The sequence below is a fragment of the Schistocerca piceifrons genome, chromosome 5 (assembly GCF_021461385.2).
Source record: "Schistocerca piceifrons isolate TAMUIC-IGC-003096 chromosome 5, iqSchPice1.1, whole genome shotgun sequence".
Classification (NCBI taxonomy): domain Eukaryota; kingdom Metazoa; phylum Arthropoda; class Insecta; order Orthoptera; family Acrididae; genus Schistocerca; species Schistocerca piceifrons.
Genome location: NC_060142.1, coordinates 489,036,603 through 489,059,862, shown reverse-complemented (window position 1 = coordinate 489,059,862; position 23,260 = coordinate 489,036,603). Strand labels below are relative to the sequence as shown.

At 42.1% G+C, this 23,260-nt stretch overlaps 1 protein-coding gene across 1 annotated transcript in view; it reads right to left on the bottom strand.

Annotated features, from left to right (window-relative positions):
* The window catches only part of LOC124799099, a 266,488-nt gene that overhangs the window by 145,310 nt on the left and 97,918 nt on the right, over positions 1 to 23,260 (bottom strand). The gene's annotated exons all lie outside the window — the stretch shown is intronic.

The window sequence follows — 23,260 nt, the reverse complement described above, 5'->3', positions numbered from 1 at the left end:
CGAGAAAATTTTAGCTTTTGACCAACATTGTATCAATAAGTGTGTGCATTTGATTTATTTCTAATTGTAATTATGAAAAATTTTTTAACAAATATGTATTGGCCAGTGCTAAAAACAAATTGTAAAATATTTTGTGGGGAGCATGGGGGCTATGTAAGTAGGCTGTTTAGTAAGTAAGCTGTTTAGGTTTTTTTATTGGTAACGCCATGTAGCGCTCTGTATGAAAATCACTGGCTGTGCCGTGTGCAGTCCGTGGCTGGTTTGCATTGTTGTTTGCTATTGTAGTGTTGGGCTGTTGGCTGTTAACAGCGCGTAGCGTTGCGCAGTTGGAGGTGAGCCGCCAGCAGTGGTGGATGTGGGGAAGTGAGATGGCGGATTTTTGAGAGCGGATGATCTGGACGAGTGTCCATCAGAAACAGTACATTTGTAAGAATGGATGTCATGAACTGCTATATATATTATGACTTTTGAACACTATTAAGGTAAATACATTGTTTGTTCTCTATCAAAATCTGTCATTTGCTAACTATGCCTATCCATAGTTAGTGCCTTCAGTAGTTTGAATCTTTTATTTAGCTGGCAGTAGTGGCGCTCGCTGTATTGCAGTAGTTCGAGTAACGAAGATTTTTGTGAGGTAAGTGATTTGTGAAACGTATAGGTTAATGTTAGTCATCATCATCATCATCATCATTTAAGACTGATTATGCCTTTCATCGTTCAGTCTGGAGCATAGCCCCCCTTATAAAATTCCTCCATGATCCCCTATTCAGTGCTAACATTGGTGCCTCTTCTGATGTTAAACCTATTACTTCAAAATCATTCTTAACCGAATCCAGGTACCTTCTCCTTGGTCTGCCCCGACTCCTCCTACCCTCTACTGCTGAACCCATGAGTCTCTTGGGTAACCTTGTTTCTCCCATACGTGTAACATGACCCCACCATCTAAGCCTGTTCGCCCTGACTGCTACATCTATAGAGTTCATTCCCAGTTTTTCTTTGATTTCCTCATTGTGGACGCCCTCCTGCCATTGTTCCCATCTACTAGTACCTGCAATCATCCTAGCTACTTTCATATCCGTAACCTCAACTTTATTGATAAGGTAACCTGAATCCACCCAGCTTTCGCTCCCATACAACAAAGTTAGTCGAAAGATTAAACGGTGCACAGATAACTTAGTCTTGGTACTGACTTCCTTCTTGCAGAAGAGAGTAGATCGTAGCTGAGCGCTCACTGCATTAGGCTTGCTACACCTCGCTTCCAGTTCTTTCACTATGTTGCCATCCTGTGAGAATATGCATCCTAAGTACTTAAAACCATCCACCTGTTCTAACTTTGTTCCTCCTATTGGGCACTCAATCCGTTTATATTTCTTTCCCACTGACATTACTTTCGTTTTGGAGATGCTAATCTTCATACTATAGTCCTTACATTTCTGATCTAGCTCTGAAATATTACTCTGCAAACTTTCAATCGAATCTGCCATCACAACTAAGTCATCCGAATATGCAAGACTGCTTATTTTGTGTTCACATAGCTTAATCTCACCCAGCCAGTCTATTGTTTTCAACATATGATCCATAAATAATATGAACAACAGTGGAGACAGGTTGCAGCCTTGTCTTACCCCTGAAACTACTCTGAACCATGAACTCAGTTTACCGTCAACTCTAACTGCTGCCTGACTATCCATGTAAAGACCTTTAATTGCTTGCAAAAGTTTGCCTCCTATTCCATAATCTCGTAGAACAGACAATAACTACCTCCTAGGAACCCGGTCATATGCCTTTTCTAGATCTATAAAGCATAGATACAATTCCCTGTTCCACTCTTAACACTTCTCCATTATTTGTCGTAAGCTAAAGATCTGGTCCTGACAACCTCTAAGAGGCCTAAACCCACACTGATTTTCATCCAATTGCTCCTCAACTAATACTCGCACTTTCCTTTCAACAATACCTGAGAAGATTTTACCCACAACGCTGATTAAAGAGATACCTCTGTAGTTGTTACAATCTTTTCTGTTTCCATGTTTAGAGATTGGTGTGATTACTGCTTTCGTCCAGTCTGGTGGAACCTGTCCCGAGTCCCACGCCATTTCATTTATCCTGTGTAGCCATTTAAGACCTGACATTCCACTGTATTTGATGAGTTCCGACTTAATTTCATCCACCCCAGCTGCTTTATTGCACTGCAATCTATTGACCATTTTCTCCACTTCCTCAAACGTGATCCTATTTCCATCATCATTCCTATCCCATTCTACCCCGAAATCTGAAACATTACTGATCGTATTTTCACCTACATTGAGCAACTCCTCAAAATATTCCCTCCATCTGCCCAGGGCATCCACAGGATTCACCAGCAGTTTTCCTGACCTGTCCAAAATACTTGTCATTTCCTTCTTACCTCCCTTTCGAAGACTGCTAATTACACTCCCGAATGGTTTTCCAGCAGCTTGACCCAATGTCTCCAACCTGTTTCCAAAGTCTTCCCAAGATTTCTTCTTGGATGCTGCAATTATCTGTTTGGCTTTGTTTCTTTCTTCAACATAACTTTCTCTGTCTACCTGAGTTCTAGTATGTAGCCATTTTTTATACACCTTCTTTTTCCTTTTACAGGCTGCCTTGACTGTGTCATTCCACCAAGCTGTTTGCTTCCTCCTACTTTTACACACTACTGTTCCAAGACATTCTTTAGCCACTTGTAGTACTGTGTCCCTGTACCTTGTCCATTCCTTTTCCAATGACTGTAATTGACTACATTCAACTAACTGGTACCTTTCTGAGATCGCTGTTATGTACTTGTGCCTGATTTCCTTATCCTGAAGTTTCTCCACTCTTATCCTCCTACATATGGACCTGACCTCCTGCACTTTCGGCCTCGCAATCCCAATTTCACTGCAGATTAAATAATGATCAGTGTCATCAAAGAATCCCCTGAATACACGTGTGTCCCTCACAGCCTTCCTGAATTCCTGATCTGTTATTATATTGTCAATGACAGATCTGGTTCCCCTGCTTTCCCAAGTATACCGGTGAATGTTCTTATGTTTAAAAAAGGAGTTTGTGATTACTATGCCCATACTGGCACAGAAATACAAGAGTTGCTGCCCGTTCCTGTTGGCCTCCATATCCTCTCCAAATTTACCCATAACCTTTTCATACCCTTCTGTTCGATTTCCAATCCTGGCGTTAAAATCACCCATGAACAGAACACTGTCCTTGTCCTTTACTCTAACAACTTCATCACTGAGTGCCTCATAAAAACTATCCATCTTATCTTGATCAGTCCCTTCAGAATGCAAATATACTGACACAATCCTAATTTTCTTGCTAGACACTGTCAAATCTATCCACATCAGTCGTTCGTTTATATACCTTATTGCAACTACGCTGGGTTCCATTTCTTTCCTGATGTAAAGCCCTACACCCCATTGTGTTATTCCTGCTTTGACTCCTGACAAGTAGACCTTGTATTCTCCCATTTCTTCTTCTTTCTCATCCCTTACCCGAATGTCACTAACAGCTAAATCGTCCAGTCCCATCTTACTTGCAGCCTCTGCCAGCTCTACCTTCTTCCAAGAGTAGCCCCCATTGATATTAATAGCTCCCCATCTCATTACTATTTGTTTGCCAAGTCGTATCTTAGGAGTCCCTGGTTTGTCAGTTAGAGGTGGGACTCCGTCACCTCCAGAGGTCCGAGGCATTTTGCTCTGATTGTTGCCAGCATCATATTTAAAGTACCAGGGAAGCAGGTTGCTAGCCTTACTTGCCCCGAGTCCCATTGGGTTTTACCCCTAACGGCTGAGGGACTAGCCGGTGGATTTGATAGTCTTTGCCGTATGAGCACAAAGGTGACCACGACTCAAAATATATCCGAGATGCCCAGCCTTATTCCAAAGTAACTGGTATCCCGACTGTCGGGACCACTTACTTGGCCACTCATACGTTGCCCGTGGTTCATGAACTAGGACATGACTACAGGAACCCACACCATGAACCAATGTTAGTCTGTAGGGATTTTTGAAAGTCAGATTGCGTTGCGCTAAAAATATTGTGTGTCAGTTTAAACACAGTCATGTACAATTTTTCTAAGGGGACGTTTCACATTCTTATGATCTTACATATTTGAATTATTTCGACATTTAATATTCTAGGGAGAGTTACAAAACTGACATGAGGAAAGGTGTGCAATAATCTTGAACTTCTATATCTGTCGCAGCAGCTATGTACCAGGTGATCAAAAAATTTGAAAACTGAATAAATCATGGAATAATGTAGATACAGAGGTACAAATTGACACACATGCTTGGAATGACATGGGATTTTATTAGAACCAAAAAAATACAAATGTTCAAAAAATGTCTGACAGATGGCACTTCATCTGATCAGAATAGCAATAATTAGCATAACAAAGTAAGACAAAGCAAAGATGATGTTCATTACAGGAAATGATCAATATGTCCGCCATCATTCCTCAACAATAGCTGTAGTCGAGGAATAATGTTGTGAATAGCAGTGTACAGCATGTCCGGAGCTATGGTGAGACATTGGCGTCGGATGTTGTCTTTCAGCATCCCTAGAGATGTGGGTCGATCACGATACACTTGCGACTTCAGGTAACGCCAAAGCCAGTAATTGCACGGACTGAGGTCTGGGGACCTGGAAGGCCAAGCATGACGAAAGTGGCGGCTGAGCACACGATCACCACCAAAAGACGTGCGCAAGAGATCTTTCACGCGTCTAGCAATATGGGGTGGTTCTAATAAAACCCCATACCATTCGAAGCATGTGTGTCAATTTTTACCTCTCTATCTACATTATCCCGTGGTTTATTAAGTTTTCAAATTTATACTGACTTTTTGATCACCCGGTACTTCTATGAATGAATCGGATTTCATAAACTCATTAAATTTTGTTGATTTTCAGTCAAAACAACTTCCAAATGTCTCGTTTATCGATATTATTGAGTAAAAATTTCAGCAGTGCGGCTGATCCCGGTAGAGGTTCGAGTCCTCCCTCGGGAATAGGTGTGTGTGTGTGTGTGTGTGTGTGTGTGTGTGTGTGTGTGTGTGTGTGTGTTTATCCTTATGATAATTTATGTTAGGTAGTGTATAAGCTTAGGGACTGATTACCTTAGCAGTTAAGTCCCACAAGATTTCACACACATTTGAACATCTTGAATATTTTCAGCAGTGTTGTTTTATTAGCTTCTGTTTGATGTCGATCAATAGTTTTATGTTTTACCATAATTATTCGTTGAGTTCTACCCTCAGTTACAATAACTTTTAGATATCCTCAAATTTAATGAAACTATAGCTGATAGAAGTATAGCATACTTTGGTCTTAGTGGTGCAGCGAGAGAGATATATCATCAAACAGTGACCATCAAATTTTGTTTCTATACCACACCAATTCACCAAAGATGGTATCATAAGTGTGGAGTAGTAGAAAATTTATTGCCTCACTTTACACTCAGTATACTTTTAGCACAGAAACTATGTACAGATGACTGAATAATATTTATTATTTTGCAGTTACTGTTTTAGTACTGCAGTTAGGCTGGTCATGGTAAGAGAAACGTTTTAGACGTTGACAGTTCTTGAGAAACGAAGAGAAAAGTTACTCTCAAATATAGAAACTTAATATACGGATAAAGTGAAACACAGAATTCTCGTGCAGTGTACAGAGGAATCTTAAGAGCTCGAGCTTGTGGCTCAAGAAGAAAGGGTAGCAGAGAGAAGCTGTTGAGGTCCCTCGTTCCTTAATTACATTTGCCCGAGAATTACGCCACCCAAAACAAGGTCAACTGCGCCAGCCCTGGGGCAGGCTTCACACGGAGACCTTTTCGGTTGATTTTCAGCGTCCACCTCATAAACTTGATCAACAAAATTGCATCTATTCGTCATCTATTTTTCAGTCATCACTATTACTTCATCCTCGCATTTGTAACTAGTTAGAAGCACGCGCTTCGCAACAGAAGTTGTCTAGGATTCCGTATCTCAATTGGTAAATAAGGAACCCTTGTTGGATCTCTTTGTCAATAAATTCTTTTTTCCTAGTCAAGAAGTCAAATATAAATTAAACTTTTCAAAAGAAGCAAAGCTATTTCTTTAACATTTTTATACCTAAAGCGAATTCAGTAAATCTGTGTTGTGACGCCTCTAATTTGTAGTAAAAGTAATGACAGTGATATACGCTTCACAAAGAATATTTATCACAGATAGGGTATTGAACGTTTAGATATCTCGGTGACATATGAAGATTCCATGAACAACTATATAAAGGAAAGATGACGTGTTATCATTGTCTTATCAGTTGTCTTTCTGATTTTGTTGCTTAGCTCTTGTCTTGAGCTCGTGGTTCTGTATGGAATTCGAGGTATAGAAACTTGCTGCCTATTCATGTAAGTTGAATTACCCTTAAATAATAATTATCAATTTTAAAAATTTGTTTTAGCTGTCCAAAGGAGACGTTGTCCTCTCCTTACCATTTACGTCAATGTGGCCAGAGCTTTGTACGAATCGAAGCTCGTGTGGTATTTTATTTTAATTCCCAAAAGTAACTTAAAATTAGTTTTCTTTGAATTCTCGCGCTCCATATACTGAACAACCGGCATTTTAAGTTATTTGAGAAGTCCGATTTTGAGTTAACACAGCACGGTTATCTTAGATTGTTGAAAATTGATCTTTTCGTAAAACCACACTAGCAGAAGCTCGCATTAACTTTGGCTTGAGCCTTACGAGGTAATATATCAGAATTAAAATAATTTTCAATTTATTCTGAGTCAGAAAAAAGATTTAATATCCATATCAGAGATAATTTTTCGTAGCAGTAAGATGTATCTATGATCTAAGAATAATAATTCCTAATATGACAATATTTTCACTGTACGTGAAGTACATTTGTTTGCAGTGTAATTTCCATTATTAAATGTAGGAAGAGAAGTTCATTATAATGAAAGGTATTTGTTCTTGCTTCCCTATTAATTGATAAGGGAGATACCTTCTCCGGTTGCAGTAATAAAATCAGCCACAGCCTAGTTTAGTTTATCTTAGCCAAAGTAAATTCAAAGTTCGTCTGTATTCATGAAGACAAGTTGTGTGACACTTGATTCTCTCACTATCGTAAACTTCCTAAAATTTCTGTCAATGGGATAAGAAAACAAACAGCGCTCTCTAGTGGATATTTGATGTGCTGCAAAATTAACAGCACCGTCTATTGGTTATTTGGTGTACTACGCCGTCACTAAGGTAAACATGCGAAATACTTAGCTGAGAAGACTCCTAAAACTTTAAATTAAGAGATGTTCTTCTTCCGTCATTTTCATGGAATAAAGCCTTTACGTTGCACCCAGTTAAACTGAAGTTATCTGTGAAAGTCCAATGAAAATTCGTCTAGTAGTTTTCGGAGATCATCGTGTTCCAACAGACAGACCGAAACGATAGTTTTCGCTATAACTTTAATAATGATATCCTTTTTTACGTCACCCGATTTTGATGAAATAAAGCCTTTATGTTGCTGGAAACTATGCTCAAGTTACCACTGAAAACTCCATGAAAACTGGTCTAGCAATTTTGGAGATTTGCGTGTTGAAACAGACAACTCAAATCACGATTATTTTCCCTCGTGATCCGATTTTGATGAAATAAAGCCTATACGTTGGCCTAAGCTAATATCGAAACATCATGATAATTCGTGTAGTAGTTTTGCAGGTTAGTGAGTTCAAACAGAGAGACTCGACGATTTTACGATTTTTTTATTAATATATACAGGTTCTTCGGACGTTATCTCGACAGCACGAATTTCTTCTATTCAGTTTAACCTCATTTTTTTTAAATTGAGATATTTGGAAGTGCGGCTACCCAAGCATTGTTTTAAATGTGAATTTTCTTACATTCACACGTCTAGTGTGGCACCAAACTCGAATGAAATATATCTGTACCGTAATTTATGCTGAATGGAATTCAATATTTCAGTTTTGGTGGTAGCAGGAATAAAATATATGGAGGGAAACAGGGAGAGAAACGAGATTGCAATCATAAAAGACGGACATGAAAGGGAGCAGTATTCAAGAAGGGAGACGGAGTCGTAATCTGTGATCTCTCAGGTCTTTTCGGAGCGATTGATCAGTAGTAAGCTTCCGGATATTCTGCCGAGTTGCTGTTTCCATTTTCTGCGCAATATCTGGACGACCGACCCATCCGTCTACTTCAGGTGCTGAGAGTTTGCTACTGTGTGTGTCCGCTGCCTGAGCTCCACCCAGACTGTGAACTATATTATTGGTGTCACACCGCTGTTTATAGCTGACATGAGTTCGATTCCCGACGCCCATTGCGCCCTTGGATGACCTTTTGTTTTTCAGACCACGCACTGACACTCCATGAAACGCAAATTCCCTCAGTGTTTTCCAACTCTGATGGTTACCGAGACTTTAAGAAATTGAGTGCCAGACCCCAGGTCCATTTAAATTGAAACCGCGGTACCTGTTTATTAGGTTTTCTGACATCTTTGTTTCGACAGACTCCATACTTATTCTGTTCCAAAAACTTGGCGTTCGCACCACTTATCGTATTTCATTTCATGATTACATTCGAGACAGTGCTCGGCGACAGCTGCGTTTTTTTGGTCCTTTTAGTCGGGTGTTTCGCTAATTTCCTTGCATCTCTCCTCGACTGTTCTGATAGTGTGCCGAACGTAAGACATACAATGTCCATATGGAATGCAATACACACCCAGCTTTCGGTCACCTGAATCGCCTTTAACATTACAGAGAATAGCTTTTATCTTAGATGAAGAGAGCGAAATACAATGGATGCCGTCTTTCCTGAGCAATTCTACCGATCTTTCCGGATATTGGCCCAGCATAAGGCAGCTAAGCGATTTTTGGCTTTTTCTCTTCCTCGGTCTCAGTCACAAACTCAGGTGTTCTTCATTTTGTATGCATCGCCCTTTCAATTTGGTGCTCTGAATACCCCTTCCTTCGGAACACCAGCCGTAGGTGTTGGAATTCACCACAGACGCTCTCCTTGCCTGTAAGTGTCGGGCTCTATGGACTGGAGTCCTCAGCCGGATGTGTATCGCTATCCATGCGAATGTGGCGTGTCTTATTTTGGGCACACAATCAGAAGAGTCGGGTAAAGATGCGAGCAACATCAGCGACACACTCGAACAAACAGCTGCCGCCGAGCACTGCGTCGAATATAATCATGAAATGAAATACGGTGAGACCAGTATTGTGGTGCGAACATCAAGTTTCTGGGACACCATAATTAAGGAGGCTATCGGAATAGAGATGTCAGAAAACCTAATAAAGGAGGGTGGATATTTCATTATAAATACGTGTGAGATCCGGCTCTCGATTTAATAATATGTCTCCGACCATCACATTCAACGGAGTGGCAAAACACTGAGGAAATCTGCGTTTCACGGAGCACCAATGCGTGCTCTGTAAAAGAGCTTCAAAGTGTGCAGCGGACCTCGCGAATAGAACTCGGCTATAAATAGCGACGTGAGACTAACAACAGCTCACAGTTAGTTCGGAGTCGAGGCAGCGAATGATACAGCAGAGCTCGCAGCATCTGAAGAAGACGGATGGGTTGGTCGTCGAAATATTGTTCAGAAAATGGAAACAGCAACTCGGCAGAACACCCAGACGTTTAGTATTAAGGACCGTAGCCTATCCCCGACATGATTCAATATGCACATTGAGAAAGCCATTGAAGTAAGCCAAGTAGAATCAGTAGAGGGAATTAAAGTTTAAAGGGAAGAAATGAAACTTTATTAACATTTGCCGAGGACAGCGCAAATCTGACGAAGACTTCAAACAGATTGGATGATCTCTTATACAGAATGGATAGTGTCTTATAAATACGTTACAAAATTAATTTCAAGAAAAGTAAAAGAATGGTACTGGAAAGTAATCGAATTACGTCAGGCGATCTTGAGGGAATTAAATTAGAAAATGAGACACTAAAAGCTGTGATGAGCTTTATTATTCGGGCATAAAAATAACTGATGACGACCAAAGTAGAACTGACAATACCAAGAATACCGCTGCTGAAAAAGATAAATATTTTAATTCGAATAGAAATTGTAGTATTGTGAAGTCACTTCTGAAAATATTCGTCTGCAGTGTAGTCTCGTAAGATCATGAAACGTGGAACGATACACAGTGGGACAAGAAGAGAATCGAATCTTGCAAATGTGATCCTAAAGAAAAATGTTGAAGATCGGAGGGGTAGCTCGAACAACTAATGAGGATGTACTGAATCTAACTGGGCAGAAAATAAATTTGTGACACGACTTCACTAAAATAGTGCAAAGTAGACTGCACATTTAGACGCGTCATGGAATCGTGAATTTGTGACCTGTCAGGTTTTATCGGCTTTTTGTTTACTATTGTGGTTCCGGGTGTTACGCACAAAATGAGAACAGCCTAGTTTTGCATTAGAAGGAAACAACCTGTTTCTTTGAGTACGGCAAGACTTTCATCTTTAATCGATGGAAAGATCTGTGGAGTTGGCTAGCAGAAGTGCGCGTTCCTGATCATCTTGTTACCCTCATCAGATATCTGTGCTCTGACAGTAAGGCAATAATCAGACTGTTGTTGTTGTGGTCTTTAGTCCAGAGACTGGTTTGATGCAGCTTTCCATGCTACTACTGCCGGCCGGTGTGGCCGAGCGGTTCTGGGCGCTTCAGTCTGGAACCGCGTGACCGCTACGGTCGCAGGTGCGAATCCTGCCTCGGGCATGGATGTGTGTGATGTCCTTAGGTTAGTTAGGTTTAAGTAGTTCTAAGTTCTAGGGGACTGATGACCTCAGAAGTTAAGTCCCATAGTGCTCAGAGCCATTTGACCCATTTCTCCATGCTTCTCTATCCTGTGGAAGCTTCTTCATCTCCCAGTACCTACTGCAACCTACATCCATCTGAATCTGTTTAGTGTATTCATGTCTTGGTCTCCCTCTACGATTTTTACCCTCCGCGCTGCCCTCCAATACTAAAATGGTGATCCCTTGATGCCTCAAAATATGTCCTACCAAGCGATCCCTTCTTCTAGTCAGGTTGTGCCACAAATTTCTCTTCTCTCCAATTCTGTTCAATACCTCCTCATTAGTTATGTGATCTACCCATCTAACCTTCAGCATTCTTCTGTAGCACCACATTTCGGAAGCGACTATTCTCTTTTTGTCTAAACTATTTATCGACCACGTTTCACTTCAATACATGGCCACACTCCATACAAATACTTTCAGTAACGACTTCCTGATACTTAAATCTATACTAATGTTAACAAATTTCTCTTCTTCAGAAACGCTTTCCTTGCCATTGCTAGTCTACATTTTATATCCTGTCTACTTCGACCATCATCAGACTAGATAAAACTATTTCAAGGCATTTGGAACATTGTAAATGAGTCAGACACTGGTGCATTCTATCAGCCGTTCTATTTAACATCTTTGGAGAATATGCTATGGTGGATCCGAATTGGAGGACGAAGAATCAGTAATTTAACAGTTAATTATGACACCATATTGAGCACAAAATCACAAATGGAAATGGAAGAATTACTGGATAGAGTTTTATAGTCAATTAATAAGAAAATGACCAAGATAATGCTTACTTAGAGAAGTAAGTCACTACCAGCTACTGATGTACTATCAGTTGGTCGCTTTACCTACCTGTGATCGGTGATGCAGAAAGAGGATGGCTCTATAAACGAAATACGACGTAAAATGGCTCTGGACAGGAATGCTGCAATGCAGCTGACAGTGATTTGGAAAGACCGAGTCCAAACCAGAAATGTCGGCCGCTGGTGACCGAGCGGTTCTAGGAGCTTCAGTCTGGAACCGCGCGACCGCTACAGTCGCAGGTTCGAATGCTGCCTCGGGAATGGATGTGTGTGATGCCCTTAGGTTAGTTAGGTTTACGTAGTTCTAAGTTCTAGGGGACTGATGACCTGAGATGCTAAGTCCCACAGTGCTCAGAGCCATTTGAAGCAAACCAGAAATATCACAATGAGTGTTCTGACATCTCTGGTGTTTCCAGTTTTCCTTTATGCCACCGAAACGTGGACAATAACTGAAGGGGACCTCAACAGAATTGATGCTTTTGAGATGTGGGGATATAAGAGGGTGCTGACAATGTCATGGATGGACCAACGAATCAATCCTTCAAGAACTCAAGGTGGAGAAGTCGTCCAGTATTTGTTTCCAGTGAATCCTGCAGCTCTTTGGTCACATAGTTAGACGACAGGAGGATAACTCGGAAAAGATGATCATCTAAGACGAAGTTGAAGGGGAAAGTTTTCAGGGAAGACCACTGAGACGATGGACGGACTAGATAAAAGAGAACACACACCAAATATGGCTCCAGGTACTCCGAAATTGAGAAGACCGGGAAAAATAGAGACAGACTGTTTAGAGGAGTACGTGGTAGCTCACCAGCTTTCAACTAAGAAACAGCTCAGCTGAATATCCGGAAGCAAGCCACTGACTTTCTGTTCGGTAATGAGATGACTTGGGGGAGGGGGCGGGGGGTAGGGCCTAATAAAAACTGCATAGAGAAGTCAAGGCCGGATTACAGTAACCACTTTCAAAAGGATGTAGTTTGGTACAGTTACACAGATGTGAAGAGACTTGCACAGAATAGGATACTTTGGTGTGAGGCATCAAACAAATCATTGGACTCAACAACGCAACATAAAAATTTCGGTGCACGAACTTTTCGCAAATACCGCGTACTAAATGAAGACTTAGTGGCTGTAGTCGCCTTGCACTTTACGCCATCGGAGAATTATAACACTGGAGAAATCTTTCGAGCGATGCACCGCACTACCTGCGACACATTTCTGGCCTTTTACCCTCCACTTGTTCGCACCAGCCGCATGTGACGGCAATAACGACGCGGGCGCAATAAATCTCGTGGGCGCTGTTTGTGTCACAGTGGCGAGAAATGAGGCCGCAGCAAGGGCGGCGGACGGTCGGGGGGGGGGGGGGGGGGGGCGCCTAGTCTCGCAGCTAGCGGCAAATGGAAATGCGTCACAGCGGGGGCTCTTTTAAGATGGGAAACGAATAACATGCCAGAATTATAATTAGTGGCTAAAGTGAAATAAATTGCGCTGCTTCTTTCCTAAAGCTGTCAGATCCAGTTTTGGGAAACGCAAAAATGTTATTAAATTGTCGTCGGAAAGCAAGCTATATGTTGCCTGGGATTAAATATTAAATGTAAATACTACCTCAAAGCCGGCTAACGCCCTTAATTCACATGGTTACTTCTTTAACCCAATCTTTTATTGCACAGGTAAACGGATTTAAATTTCTGGTTACTGTAGAATCTAACCTATTTAATTTGCATGTTTCGCAAATACAGTGCACGAGCTATAATGTAAAATGCACTATAATATCGGTTTATTACAAAATGTGCTTTTAAACAATGTTCTTAGCAATTAATGTACAATGTAAGACAAAGAATTCAGGCATTTTATTGATGCATCAGTGCCATCGATGAAACAGCTGTTCATGTCATTGATTTCGACACTATATACAATTTCATCTTCAGAATTTCTTATAGCAGTTCATCTCAAGCGAAACACTGAAGTACATACAGCGATCGAAAAGGTAACCAAAAGTAGGTACTTCAGTGTTTCCGTTGAGCTGGACTACCGTAAGCAAGTCTGAAGATGAAATTGTGCAATTTAGAAACTGATCGTGTGGTTTAAATACCGTAAATGAAACAGCTGAATGGTAATTCCGTAACAGTATATTAATGAAACTCAACTGGAAGCTTCTAATGTGAATCGCAAAAAAATCTTTTTAGCTTCGCATTAGGGAGAAAAGCCACATGAAGTTGTTCCTGTTGCAAAGAAGGTGTCTTAAACGCACTCCACAGTGCAGCGTGTTTCACGTGTGACGTGAGAGCGGCGTCTCACGGAAACCAGTATCGCTTTAGGTAGGCTTCTATCGCCACATGTCTCACTGGTCCGTTGCTTGCATGGTGTGACAAGTTGAGTACTGTTTTAATCCGAATATTTGACCAGACTAGTTACGAGCGGTCTTGGAAAGAAGTCTCAGAACATCATTGGCCCGTTCAACATTTCATATTGGAGTACCTGTAGGATCTGCTGGCGGAGTGGAACAGGGAAAGGAATGACTGGCAGTGGTTCAATGTACCCTCCGCAGTGCACCATGTGGAGGGTTGTGGAGTATGATGCGGATGTAGATGTCGTAAAGTTTCAGTGTGGGTCTGCGTACGGCCTTCCCTTTAATAAAGCACCTTTTATCACTGTTAGTCATGCCTTCTCCCGTTCCGCTGGTAAATGTACAAAACAAGAGAAAACATCTGATAAACACAGGCTCTAAAACGCCTTACATACTATGAGCACTTGTTCATCTTCTTTAATGTGAAAGACATCTCTTCTATTGAACAAGTGCTCATGGCTCTAAAGGTATGCGTCTTAGAGCCATATTTATTGGACACTTTTTTCTTGTTTTGATCCACACTACCTCCTCCAAAAACTGTGGGAAGCAAAGAGTTTGCCGTAGAAGAGATGTGTTTCAACGTGTCAAAGATGAACAACAGCTCACAGCTCTTTAGGTTTTCGCTTTATGTACCATGATTACTAGACTTCTTTCTGGTTTTGTACCATCCTCTAGACTGTCAATAATAATGAGCATTATTTTCTGATGCACAATTACACTGCACTTGTAGGGGTGAGACTGAGAGATTGCTTAATAATATAGAGCAGATCAGAAACTCTCGAAATCTATTACGGTACCTGGAAATATTGTGCCGTCTTTGGGCAGTATTAACAATATCCTCGAGTGTGTCTCAGAATGCTATGGTCTGTGGGCATATTTGTATTCGCTGCTTGTTGTTGTTGTTGTTGTTGTTGTTGTCGTCAAATAGTGTGGGAAGTTGAAAATGAGCACAAAACGTGAACAACAAGATTTTTAATAAGATTAGTTTGAGATCTACAAATCAATGCCGGCTTTTTGGGATGTCAGGACATATGAATACAAAAACACAATGTTTTAAAAATGATAAATCGTTTGATTTGTTGCTCAGAAAATATAGAGAAAGGCCACGAACGATGATGTTTTATAAATATAATTAATGTGACGTTATGAATAAAACTATACTGGGTGGTAACAAACAATCAGCAAAGCTTGTTAGGGTGTTGCAGGGTAGGTTCTGCTTAGGAAGGACTGTTAAGAAAAAAATTCCATACATTGCGCCGTTTCCGAGTTAATTAGCATTGAAGTAAGCCAATCAGGCAGTTGCGTACGCAAGTTGAAGCAGCCCGCCAGATACAATTAGTGTCAGTTCCTCTCACTCCGTACACGATAGCGTACGTCTTTGGTTCATATTCGATCCTTGTGATCGTCCCATGTCGCATTTTTGTATCACTCTCTTGTTCGATTTTAGGAAAACAAACGACAAACGAAGTACACATTTTGCGGCATCGTCGCTGGAGCGCCGCCTGAATTTGCGCGCACATTGGCCTGACTGGCTAGCTTCGATGCTAATTACCTCAGGAAAGGTGCAATGTATCGAATTCTTTTCTTAATAATTATTTCTCAGCACAAACTACCGTGCAGTACCCTCACAAGCTTTTCAGACTATTTCTGACCGCCCGGTGTATCGATATTTATATCTGTGAATGCATTACTTACCCGAAAATCTTGTAATCTTGTACTTATCCACTGGGTTACTCATTTTCGTCTTTATTGGAATATGTGGGCCTGTAATTATATTTGTACTTTGAAAGAATACATTAATTAGCACATTCAACTTTCACCTAAGGAGATCATTAACGCTCTTTGGCTTTCAGTGAGAATGAACGCTCAAGCAACGTCTTTCCTTAACTAACAAATCAAAACAGCCGCTCCTTGTTCCATTCAACATTTTCACCGCTCTCTGTTCGCAGGCCGAGTGAAACAAGTATGGATACAGCTTTCTATAATTTTCTCTTTCAGTTAAATAACAAGTTCTGAACACAATAATATAATGAAACGTAGACAACACTGCAATTACCTCATTTGCCAACAAAAGCACAAATTCAGGCAAAGTTGGCAGGTGTGGCCGAGCGGTTCTAGGCGCTACAGTCTGGAACCGCGCGACCGCTACGGTCGCAGGTTCGAATCCTACCTCGGGCATGGATGTGTGTGATGTCCTTAGGTTAGTTAGGTTTAAGTAGTTCTAAGTTCTAGGGGACTGATGACCTAAGACGTTCAAGTCCCATAGTGCTCAGAGCCAATTCAGGCAAAGACGACTGAGTGCTGGTGATGACAGGCCTGACAAAATGAAACTGATAAATAATAGAACATTTATCCTTTCCATTATATCAATGAATCCCAGTCAATGCTGATTCCATCAACTTACGAATCTTTGAGACAATTTCTGGGTTCTGCTACTGTTCTGCGAGAGCTTTTGAGGAATTCTGCATTTGCTCTAAAACGACTCCCGTGGATGGATCTCGTGTAACATATTGTATTTTTGGATCTATAATTTCCCTCTTTTGGGTTAGAGTTTAGTGCTACCCGCTGATCCTGTGCTTCATGGCTTCAGAATCTGACAGATCTGATTTCGGTACCTTTGATGCATTAAGATGGCTTTGCCAGCCTTTTGCTTTGCCTGCAGGATTTTGCCTTTGCTTATCCAACGTCGAATAAACTTGGTGGATTCGGTTCAAGACATTTATCGCAGTGTATGAGACACAAGTCAAAAGCAGCAAGTTTCGGATAACATGAAGAAAAGTCGTTGTAAAATTCTGGATTATCAGAATTCCGCTTTATTGCCTCTGAATAATAGCTATCAGCTTCTCCATAATCGCCATTTATGAAGACTTCTTTCCTTCTTCCTCTTCTTCAGTATTACAGTATTAGCTCGACCAGTGTAAAACCATTCGTGTTACTTCTGTACCTGTTTGTCTACAATAGTGAGCAAAGCCGTCACTGTACGAGTCCCCAGAAGTTGTGTGTGCATCTCCAGTTACGGTAGGAGCTTTGGAAAATCAGCATAAACTCAACAGTAACATCTTCATTTATCCTTTCTTAGTATTTCTGAATTGAGACGTGTTTATCAGTCGCCATTTTACTGCTTCTTCCTGGCAGAACAAAACCATATACCGGACCGAGACTCCAACCTCGGATCTTTGTCTTTCGCGGGCATTGCTCTTATCGACTGACCTACGCATTTTCTTCTATGTTACCTTTGAAAATTCTAAGGAGTTTGTGACGAAGCAAACTGGGATATTTTTACTTCCTCTCTGTTTTGCCATCTGCCTCCTAAAAATTCAGTTTTTCCATGTGTAATTACCATTAACATACTCGTATAAATAAGGATACCACAACTGGGATCTTTGAAGTTGAGTCCTTCAGATCTGTTAGTGAGTTTCGATGTGGTATCCCTATTTACACGAGTTCCTCTGGAAGAGTCCCTTAGTCTGATCAGTGAAAAAACTGGATGAAGAGCTGGTGAAGCTTTGTCGGCATGTGCTGACGTCCACGTATTTTTTATTTAACAATAACATTTTTGAACAGAATGACGGAGTGGCTATGGGTAGTCCCCTGTCACCCATAGTTGCCAATTTATTTATGGAGGACTTCGAGGACATGGCACTGAGGACTTCAGCTTTGCAACCAACGTGCTTCTGGAGATACGTGGATGATACCTTCTTTCTCTGGCCGCATGGACGTGATGCTCTTAACAGATTTTTGGACCACTTTAACTGTCTTCATCCCCGTATCAAATTTACTATGGAGGTTGAAAATGATGGGATGCTTCCATTTTTAGACGTTATGCTTTATAAAAAACCAGATGGTACTTTGGGACACAGGGTTCACCGAAAGCCGACACACAGAGATTGGTATCTGCATCCTAAGAGTTGTCATCCACCACACCAACGCAGTGGCGTCCTTAGGACATTGGTGCGGAGAGCACATGCCATTTCAGACGCAGCTAGCTTACTTATTTGTTACATAGTTTAATTCTTAATTTCTTTGCGTGTTTTTGGGTACTTGCATTGTTTAATTCATAAATTTCGGACGTATTATAGTATTTGAGAGTTGTAGCATCGCGCTTTAGTGTTTAATTCGTAGATTCTTACTTAAATTGCATGTGAGCTTCGTATAGGAGGTGTAATTTCGAGTTTTAGTTACTGTAATCGTAAATTCAGGCAGATTGTAGCGCAGTCGTTAGGCATTTGTACAGGTTAGTTCATACATTCTTTGCGTGTTTCCCTTGCGTTATCTAGGCACGGATTCGTGTTTCAGTAACTGTTGTTCAACATCGATTAGAATGGACAGGGACTGTGATTGCTGTGTTCGGATGAGGGCTGAGTTGGCATCCCTTCGCTCACAGCTGCAAGCGGCGTTGACTTCGGTCGCGCAGCTTGAGGCTGTTGCCAATGGGCACCACTGTAGGGAGCCGGACTTGGGTATCACGGGGATGTCAACCTCGTCCCGTCTGTCCCCAGATCGGTCTTCCGCTGTGGTTGCCCCGGTTGCTGCCCGAAGTGGGGCTGGGACCTCGCCTGTGGTTGACTGGGAGGTCGTTCCAAGGCGTGGCAAGCAGCGAAAGACGTCCCCGGAGGCTGATCAGAAAGCCTCCCCGGTGCATCTGACAAACAGGTTTCAGGCACTGTCTCTGGCTGAGCCAGATGCAGCTGCCTGCCCTGTTTCAGAGGATGATTCTCAGCCTTCAAGGTCCGGGCAATCACAGAGAGTGGGCTTATTGGTAGTTGGGAGCTCCAATGCTAGGCGCGTAATGGGGCCCCTTAGGGATATGGCGGCTAAGGAGGGGAAGAAATCCAGTGTGCACTCCGGGTGGAGTCATTCCTGATGTGGAAAGGGTCCTTCCGGATACCATGAAGAGCACAGGGTGCAGCCAGCTGCAGGTGGTTGCACATGTCGGCACTAATGACGTGTGTCGCTTTGGATCTGAGGAAATTCTCTCTGGATTCCAGCGGTTATCTGATTTGGTGAAGGCTGCCGGTCTTGCTTACGAGATGAAGGTAGGTGGGGTTTCGGGTTCCGCTGAATAGGTCAGGAGTTCACTACACTCAGCTGACGGCTACGCGGGTAGCGGAGGCTGTGTGGCGTGGACTGGGCGGTTTTTTAGGTTAGAAGGCCTCGGGAAAGTACGGGGTGGGCTGCCATCTCAAAGGGTGCATGGCAAATACAGGACGTGCTTGGATCAAGGAACAGTCGGAATTGTAGTTGTAAATTATTGTGCTGAGAAAGTCCCTGAGCTTCAAGCGCTAATAGAAAGCACAGAAGCTGAAATCGTTACAGGTACAGAAAGCTGGCTAAAGCCTGAAATAAGTTCTGCAGAAATTTTTACGAAGTCTCAGACGGTGTTCAGGAAAGATAGATTAGGCAGAATTGGTGGTGGAGTGTTTGTGTCTGTCAGTAGTGGTTTATCTTGTAGTGAAGTCGAAGTAGATACTCCGTGCAAATTGGTATGGGTGGAGGTTATACTTCTACCGACCCCCAGACTCCGATGATATAGTTGCTGAACAGTTAAGAGAAAATTTGATCTCGTAACAAATAAATACCCCACTCATACGGTTATAGTTGGTGGGGACTTCAACCTTCCCTCGATATGTTGGCAAAAATACTTGTTCAAAACCGGTGGTAGGCAGAAAACAGCTTCCGACATTGTCCTAAATGCTTTCTCCGAAAATTATTTCGAGCAGTTAGTCCACGAACCCACGCGAATTGTAAATGGTTGCGAAAACACACTTGACCTCTTAGCCACAAACAATCCAGAGCTAATAGAGAGTATCATGACTGATACAGGGATTAGTGATCACAAGGTCGTTGTAGCTAGGCTCAATAACGTTTCTTCCCAATCCACCAGAAACAAACGCAAAATAATATTATTTAAAAAAGCGGATAAAGTGTCACTAGAAGCCTTCCTAAGGGACAATCTCCATTCCTTCCGAACTGACTATGCAAATGTAGACGAGATGTGGCTCAAATTCAAAGATATAGTAGCAACACCAATTAAGAGATTCATATCTCATAAATTGGTAAGAGATGGAACTGATCACCCATGGTACACAAAACAGGTCCGAACGCTGTTGCAGAGGCAACGGAAAGGGCCAAAATTTACAGACGCGCGAAATTTGGCACGGACTTCAATGCGAGATGACTTTAATAGGTTCCACAACGAAACATTGTCTCGAAATTTGGTAGAAAATCCGTAGAAATTCTGGTCGTATGTAAAGTACACAAGCGGCAAGACGCAGTCAATACCTTCGCTGCGCAGTGCCGATGGTACTGTTACCGACGACTGTGCCGCTAAAGCGGAGTTATTGAACGCAGTTTTCCGAAATTCCTTCACCAGGGAAGACGAATGGAATATTCCAGAATTTGAAACACGAACAGCTGCTAGCATGAGTTTCTTAGAAGTAGATACCTTAGGGGTTGCGAAGCAACTCAAATCGCTTGATACGGGCAAGTCTTCAGGTCCAGATTGTATACCGATTAGGTTTCTTTCAGATTACGCTGATACTATAGCTCCCTACTTAGCAATCATATACAACCGCTCGCTCACCGATAGATCTGTACCTACAGATTGGAAAATTGCGCAGATCGCACCAGTGTTTAAGAAGGGTAGTAGGAGTAATCCATCGAACTAAAGACCTATACCACTGACATCGGTTTACAGTAGGGTTTTGGAGCATATACTGTATTCAGACATTATGAATCACCTCGAAGGGAACGATCTATTGATACGTAATCAGCATGGTTTCAGAAAACATCGTTCTTGTGCAACGCAGCTATTCGCGCGAAGTAATGGCCGCTATCGACAGGGGATCTCAAGTTGATTCCGTATTTCTAGATTTCCGGAAAGCTTTTGACACCGTTCCTCACAAGCGACTTCTAATCAAGCTGCGGGCTTATGGGGTATCGTCTCAGTTGTGCGACTGGATTCGTGATTTCCTGTCAGGAAGGTCGCAGTTTGTAGTAATAGATGGCAAATCATCGAGTAAAACTGAAGTGATATCAGGTGTTCCCCAGGGAAGCGTCCTGAGACCTCTGCTGTTCCTGATCTACATAAATGACCTGGGTGACAATCTGAGCAGTTCTCTTAGGCTGTTCGCAGATGATGCTGTAATTTACCGTCTAGGAAGGTCATCCGAAGACTAGTATCAGTTGCAAAGCGATTTAGAAAAGATTGCTGTATGGTGTGGCAGGTGGCAGTTGACGCTAAATAACGAAAAGTGTGAGGTGATCTACATGAGTTCCAAAAGAAATCCGTTGGAATTCGATTACTTGATAAATAGTACAATTCTCAAGGCTGTCAATTCAACTAAGTACCTGGGTGTTAAAATTACGAACAACTTCAGTTGGAAAGATCACATAGATAAAATTGTGGGGAAGGCGAGCCAAAGGTTGTGTTTCATTGGCAGGACACTTAGAAGATGCAACAAGTCTACTAAAGAGACAGCTTACACTACACTCGTTCGTCCTCTGTTAGAATATTGCTGCGCGGTGTGGGATCCTTTCCAGGTGGGATTGACGGAGGACATCGAAATGGTGCAAAAAAAGGGCAGCTCGTTTTGTTTATTACGTAATAGGGGAGAGAGTGTGGCAGATATGACACGCGAGTTGGGATGGAAGTCATTAAAGCAAAGACGTTTTTCGTCTCGGCGAGATCTGTTTACGAAATTTCAGTTACCAACTTTCTATTCCGAATGCGAAAGTATTTTGTTGAGCCCAACCTACATAGGTAGGAATGATCATCAAAATAAAATAAGAGTAATCAGACCTCGAACAGTAAAGTTTAGGTGTTCGGTTTCCCGCGCGCTGTTCGGGAGTGGAATGGTAGAGAGATAGTATGATTGTGGTTCGATGAACCCTCTGCCAAGCACTTAAATGTGAATTGCAGAGTAGTCATGTAGATGAAGACAGCTTAACCCAAGAACTTGAGCATTTGATGGCTGTTTTTAAGGGAAATGGATATACCGAGAAGCAGATTCGTCGAGCTATGGAGTTTGGACCATCTCCGGAGGTGTATGAAGAGGAACATAGATCTGTGGCCTTTCTTCCTTATGCTGGAGGCTTATCGTTTAAGATTGGACGAATTTTAAGGAATTTTAACAGTAAGAGAGTGTTCCGTCCACCTTCTAAGATTAGGGCTCTGCTCGGCTCTGAGAAAGATGATTTGGGGCTTACGAAACCCGGTGTGTACAAAATTCCATGTCTATGTGGGAATGCTTACATTGGCCGTTCAATTCGCACAGTGCATGACAGGTGTGTGGAACATCGCCGTCATACGAGGCTACAACAGCCGGAAAAATCGGCAGTAGCAGAACACTGCCTAAATGAGGGACACAGTACGAAATTTGATGAAACTGTGGTAGTTGCCAACATTTCCGGTTTTTGGAACAGTGTCTATAACGAGGCGATTGAAATTAGGTTGGCTGATAATTTAATCAACAGAGACAATGGGTTTCCTCTTAGCAAGACGTGGAATCCTGTATTATCTCGCATCAAAACTGAACGTTCTTTGGTGCGGCCTTGATTGCGATATATCGTTGTCAGCAGTGTTTCACTAAGGGCGGCGCCACCTCCCTGTCTTGGAAGGCAGAAACATTGATGCGCGGCGCATGCGCCGTGTACTGAACGGTACCTATGTAGGACGTCGATTTGCAACCTGGCGTCAGTTCTCAGCGGGACTCATCAGCAGAAGCAGAATTTTCCTGAAGATGGCCACCGGTTGGATCGCCGAAATATCGAGTCAAGTTGATTTTAGGATCCGGCAGCAAACCCGAAGAGACTTTCAAGTGGCAACTATTTATTCACAACCGATACAAAAGTGTTACATGTTTTCACCTGTTACTGGCCTTCAAGGTAGTCACCATCGTTGTGTAGAACCCTTCTCAGCGATGTAGAAGTCGTAGTATACCGTTAGCAGAGCCTATTCTGTTGATGGTGAAAATGGTCAAAAGTTATAGTGATTCTCGTGTACGACTGCGATGGTTTTATCCTAACGCATTACGTTCGACCATGGCAGACCGTCAATGCACAGTATTACTGTTCGTTTTTGGCGCATTACCTGCGACCGGCTTTGTGAAAGAAGCGGCGACACTTTGGCTCTGAGCACTATGGGACTTAACAAAATGGTTCAAATGGCTCTGAGTACTATGGGACTTAACATCAGTGATCATCAATCCCCTAGAACTTAGAACTACTTAAACCTAACTAACCTGACATCACACACATCCATGCACGAGGCAGGTTTCGAA